The sequence below is a fragment of the Mirounga leonina genome, unplaced genomic scaffold (genome assembly GCF_011800145.1).
Source record: "Mirounga leonina isolate KUSES-001 unplaced genomic scaffold, KU_Mleo_1.0 Mir_115, whole genome shotgun sequence".
In the NCBI taxonomy this organism is placed as follows: Eukaryota; Metazoa; Chordata; class Mammalia; order Carnivora; family Phocidae; genus Mirounga; species Mirounga leonina.
The window spans coordinates 83003026-83009025 of record NW_023270268.1 but is presented as its reverse complement, the minus strand read 5'-3'; the positions used below and the strand labels follow the sequence as shown (position 1 = coordinate 83009025).

At 49.5% G+C, this 6000-nt stretch overlaps 1 long non-coding RNA gene across 2 annotated transcripts in view; it reads left to right on the top strand.

Annotated features, from left to right (window-relative positions):
• The window catches only part of LOC118006951, a 29377-nt gene that overhangs the window by 1120 nt on the left and 22257 nt on the right, over positions 1-6000 (top strand). For both annotated transcript variants that reach the window (XR_004678235.1, XR_004678236.1), the window contains exons 2-3: positions 2914-2979; positions 5407-5494. This is a non-coding gene — a long non-coding RNA (uncharacterized LOC118006951). The remainder of the gene's footprint in view (positions 1-2913; positions 2980-5406; positions 5495-6000) is intronic.

Genomic DNA, 6000 nt, shown 5'->3' with positions numbered 1-6000 from the left:
CCGGCCCCCGCGCCCCCACCCCCTCCACCCCGCTGCTCGGGAGGCTCGGGGCAGCCCGGGAGCCCAGCGTCTTGTTTGATGTCGCGCTCCCCCCGCCCTCCCAGCCCTTCTCCAGGCTTGGAGGCCGCCAGAGGCCTGGCACGCATTTCTCAGACACTTCATTCCTTCCTTCCTCCGAGCTCCCCACTGAGATAATGTTGTAAATGGTTCCACCAGATCTCGTCCGGATGAGATTCAGCGGTTCCTGACTCGGGGTGACCTTGGGCAAGCCCCTCTCGTTCTTTCATTCTGTAGCGCACGCTCTGTGCCAGACACCGTGTTAAACCCTGGGATTACCAAGATGAGAGATACAGTGGCAGTCTGCAAGGAGTTTGCAGTCAACTGGGGACAGACAGACCCTGATTTTCTGATGGATGACGGGGCATTCCTCCATTATTCCTCCCTCTTAGGGCTTAAGATGATGGCCTGACAGAACCTCAGGGAAGCACTAGACCACACTTGTATGGGCAACACTCTTGCCCGACTGGGGGCGGGGATACAGGGGATGAAGAAAATGGTTATTACCCTCAGGAAGCCTACAGCAGAGAGTGCAGCCGACATCTATTTCCCAGTATATTCCTCTGGTCGGTTGGAGAGAGACATCCATGTGTCTAGATAGAAGTAAAATGCTGTGGAGGTTTAGGACAGTTAAATTACTAATAAGTGGGGGTATCCTGGAAAACTTCCAGGAGGAAATGGCATGTGCTTTGTATCTTGAAAAATAGGTAGGATTGGGGCACTGGAAATGTGAGTCATGGGACTGGGGAGGATGGGAGTACCCATGGCATGAAAGGCCTACAGTCTGGAACTGGAGGTCCTGATTCAGGGAACATAGTCTGGAGTCCAGGCTGTATGACAGGCAGGAGTGTAAGAAGGGACTGAAGGAGGAGCCTCGAGGCCAAGTCACAAGACCTTTAAACATCTTGCTAAAGGACTTTAAGCCTTATCTTCAGACAATGGAGAGCTATGAAATGCTCTTGAATAGGGCAGGGACATCAAGGTTCTCCTTGAGAAGGATGGCTCTGGCAAAAGTGTGGAGAGTGGATTGCAGGATTTAGATGCAGAGAGCCCAGTTAGGAGGATTCAAGCGGGTGAAGGAGGTTCCTAAGTGCCAGGTGTAGACTGATACTCACCCGGAAGCGCCTGCCTAGAACCAGCTCACCTGGGCGTTGACTGCACACCGTCCAGTGACCCAAGTTCAGCAGAAGCCTGTCTACCCTTTCATGCCACATTCCCCCACTATGTGGAGTCTAACTAAAGAGTCGTTTGACTCTGACCATATTTACCTTCCAAGCGTCATTTCCATCTTCCAGGACAGCCCTCAAGTCTGCAGCCAAACCTTTACCTCATTGCAGGCTTGGTTTACTCACTCTTGCCCCTCAGGCTACTCTCTGGGATTTGTGTGTGTGTGTTTTTTTTTTAACACACTGCAGAGTGGGCTGTGCCCTATCATGTTCTGAAGAAATGATGAACAATGTCTCCTTTGTTGCCCTGCACCCTGGGCCAGTGGGACAGGACTTTTCTTTCTTATTTTAAACAGATGGAAAGGTGCTGATGACAGAAAATTGTCCGTTGCTTTTGAAAAAAAAGGTGGAGTTTTCCTGTGTATTTGAAATCCTCTTGGTGAAAGGTGATGAGCCTCCGAAGTCACCCTCCTTTCTGCCATGCAAACTTTGCAAGCTTCTTAAAATGCTCTACTCAGCATCTGACTTTTTAAAAACTGCATAAATACTCTGACCCAGATTCTTCCAAGGAACTAAACCCTTCCCAGGGAAGCATGTTAACTCTTTCCAGGTTTCCCCCCAAGTCTGTGAGAGCCAGTGACTTCCTCCACTAAGTTCTGCTATGACATTGACTGCGGTCTGCTGTTGGTACCAATTAACTAGCTGGGTATGCCACCCCCTGTCCCTTCTAGCCCGAGTCTTTTCTTGTCTCTGCCTCTGTCATCTCTTTGGGATTTGGCACCCTGAAGGTGCGTGGAGAATGTTGATTATAGTCAGGTTAGGGTCTCACTGCTGTGCCTGAGGCAGCTCTCATGGGTCAAATAGTTAATCAGCAACCCTTTTATTGCCACTTTAGGAGTGCTTAGACTGGTAGAATGAGCAAATAACTTAAACACACACACACATTTTTTGAGAGACAGAGGGGTCAGTTGAGTAACCAGAAATGTGCCCTGGATTTGTCTCTGGGCCGAACAGACAAACAAACAAAAAACCTGAACCCATGAAATCTCTGGCCCTCCACCCTAACCATTCAAGAAGAAAATTTCTTTGCAAATGTACTTATACACTGTTTTTCAGTATCCTCACTTATCCTGGGCAGTGAAAATAGGACCAAGCCGACACTCTTCCCACCCCTTCTCAAATGGGGAACTAAGCTCCTACACTCAAGACAAGACTTTGGGAATTGGAAGCCTCCCCTTAGATAGAATGGCTTTATTTTTCAGTCCTCCCCCCACCCCCAAAGCAAAGGGAATATTGAACCCTGTTCATCAACAGAGGTCACCTCTTTGATCCCACTGTGAGACCAGCAGAACACAAGGAACCTTTCCCACTGTATCATGCCGGATAAATAGGACCAGGGGCTGCTCTGTTTATCCCCGTCCCCCTTTCTGGGCCACGAAGGGTGATTTTCTCTGTCTTCTGACATCACCTGTTTGCTTTAAACCATAAAACAAATACCTGCACCTCTAGTGAGACTCCCCTTTGTCCCTAGGTATCAGAATGGGTTGTGGGTTTGGTTTAAAGCTACAGAAAAGACAGAAAGTGAGAAAAGAAAAAAGGTATTTTGCCTGAGGACTTGAAGCGCCCCCCCCCCCCCCCCCCCCCGTTTTCCTCCGCTTGACTGACTTTCTCACACTCGGATTCCCTGCAGCCTGCCAGAGCCGAGGTAGCTGCCCTGCCAAGAGCTATCCTGGGAGAGCTATTGAAAGAGCCTTGAGTAAGTACACACGGGGCGGATTTCTCCTCCCCCAGTACCTGCTCCGCACCTGTATAGGGAGCAGTCCCACACATATCACCTGATCGCAGCCTTTTCAGAGACCGTGAGAAAAATAAAGCCCGGGCTAGAAGAGCTGTTTGTTGTCTCTCCAGAGCTGCAGGCAGCTCCCCGCAGTCTGAGCGCCCAGCAACAGCGCATCGCGGCCGTCGGCGGGGCGGTGCACGCGTGTCTGCCGGTGCGCGAGCCCGGTGGGAAGGGGCGGGAAGCCAGAGATCACCTGCAGGATGACGGCCTCCCTGCCTGCGTTTTCTGCCATCCGCCTGTCCTTTGCTAGAATCATGATGGTGCTCCTTGTAGATAAGAGCCCATATATGCTCGTCATGGCAGAATTCACAACCAGGATTTCTTACCTTAAGGTTCACGGAGGAATGCCCGCCCCCGCCCCCTCTTCCGCGGAAGCTAAAAAAAAAAAAAAAAAAAAAAAAAAACCCGGGAAAGAAAAAAAAAAAAAAAAAAAAAAAAAAAAGCCTGGAATGGAATTCAAAATTAAGTCTACATGCATATTTGGCAGTAGCTTAATATATGCTTTTTGACTGGATGGATGAACCAATGGATGCATCATTTTTTCCTGAGAGGAGGGTCCATAGCTTTCAGCAGAATTTCAGAGCTTCTTGAAGGGGACCCAGGAAGGTGGAGGAAACTGATCTAGGCAACCTTCACTTACAAGTGTGTACTCTAAGGCCCAGGGGGGGCAAGGGACTGGCTTAAGGGCCTGCAGCAACACAGGGCCAGAGTGGGAGCCAGCAGCCAGCTCCGAGCTCTTTCCACCACACCACAGTGCTGGGGTCCATGGGAAATTCAGGGTGGGGTGTATAGAGTTGTGCTCACCATGGAAGCCTGGATTTAAAATAGACACATTAATAAAAGTACTTTGAATTTCCAGAACTTTTTTTAAATTTTAAATTCTGAGGCTCTTGAGCTGCTCTGCACCCAATTTTTGGATGGAGAAAGGGACAGGCAAGAAAGCCAAATGTTTATCAAGAGAAGAGGATTCAGAAATGCTTAGAACAAGAGTCCTGGTTGCCATGAAGAGGCATTAGAAACAACTGCAACTCTGCATTCCATCTTCGATAAAAATAAGTGGCTACTTCTGAACGAAACTGCCTGGTTGGGTTCTAGCCAAGCGGGGACCTCAAGGTGCAAACGGGGTGGAGGCAGCAAGAGAAGCTTTCAACATTGGCTAATAGCAACCTGTAATGCTTTCTGCTCCCCACTCCCCACCCCGCCCCCCTTGGAAAACTTGACCAAGCCAGTGAGACCAGGGGAATGTGCACTTTTCTGACGGGCCCCCGGAAAGGAAAGGATGGTTGCCAAGAAAGCCTTTTCCAAACGGGTGGGGGGGGGAGGGGAGGGCGCTCTGGAATGGCTTACTTCCCACATCTGGCCCAGTCACAGCAGCAACAGCAGTGCGGTGGGAAGCCTCTAAACTTGCTTTTAGTGACCTTTACCCTCTGAACAGGGCTGCAGTGAGTCAAACCTGCAAGTGCAGGGATGAGGAGGGCATTCCCCAGGGAGCGCAGGGTGGCTAACTTGCACCCTTGTGTGTGAAAGGCTCGGAACTGCACAGGGGCCGGTGGCTGTGCGGGGTTTCTGGAAGGCTCAAGAAGGTGGGGTGAAGCCTAGCCCTTTAAGCCCAGGCCATGCATTTGTTTGGCTTGCTAATAATGGCTGCTCAAATTGTGACATCACGCTAAGTTGCTTAAAAAAATAAAAAAACCCTTCAGCTAGCCAGGAAAACCATTAGGATAAAACTTAGGGCCTGAAGATGATATGGGATGAATGTTGCAACATTTTTTAATTAAAGGGTCAGGGGAGGCAGGGGAAGAGACCTAAGAGGTGGTATAATTGAGCCCAAGAGAACGTGACTTGCCTGAGGTTCAGCAGCCTCTCCAAGAGGAAATAGCAAAGCCAGAATTAGGCTTAGATTTTCTGCCCACCAGTCCAGAAACCCACCTCACCATATCTCTCTAAAAACATTTTGAAATGTCATTTACAGCAAGTGTGGATTTTCCAATTGCGAGCTTGAACTACCTGCTGGCGAGTGAGTTGGTAGTGTGACAGACTACGCCCGCACAGAGCATGGGTGAACTCCAGGCTTGCTGCACTGTGATCTTCTCTCGGATTTGCCCATTACCCTGTAACCTCGTGAAAAGAAAGGATCTTGATTTCTGAGTTCCAGCAGATAGGAAGCCACTTGTAGGGCTTAAGTCGGCCTGCCTCCCAGTCAGCCAAAGTGAGCCAAGCCACACACCATCCCTCTTTTCTTCGGATTGCCAACCTGTTTCCCTTATTTGTGCTCTAGAAGGAAGATAGGGGGGCGGGGAGAGAATATGTCCAGGCCCTGAATCTGTGCTTCATCAATACTAGGCTTTCATCGGGACCAGAGAAGACGTGATGATGTTGGAGCACAAAGACATGGAGCTGCTGGCTGACGTCACATGTAGCAGAGGGAGAGGTGAGAAATATAATGGATTTTCCAAGTGGTTGATAGATGGCACTTGCATGTGAAATACATATTTTTCCTTTGAGAGATCAGGCTTCGGGAACAAGAGAAGATGGTTTAGGCAGGTGCCAGAGCCACAGCTTAAGACTCTGGTGGTTTCCAGCATGGTTGGGGTCTTCGGGTCTCATCCACAGAGTTGGCGGTAACTGTTCCCTGCTGGTAGATGACAGGGCACTTTCTAGTCCATTACGGCATTTTGTCCTCATATATGGTTTGATGATCTAGAAGGATTTTGGTGGGAGACTTAGGGAGGGAGAGAACATTCTAGTGGTCAGTGCAGGAGGCATTTGGCTAGGCCATGGGTTACAGGGGGCACAAGATATAGGATAGGTAAGCTTTCTGGAAAACAGTACCTTTAAGGAGACAAGGCAGGGCAGGGAGCTTAGCAGCCAGGGGAGAATCAACCTTTCTTTCTCAGCCATGGACAAAAATAGAGTGTGCAGAAAAATGGAACAGAG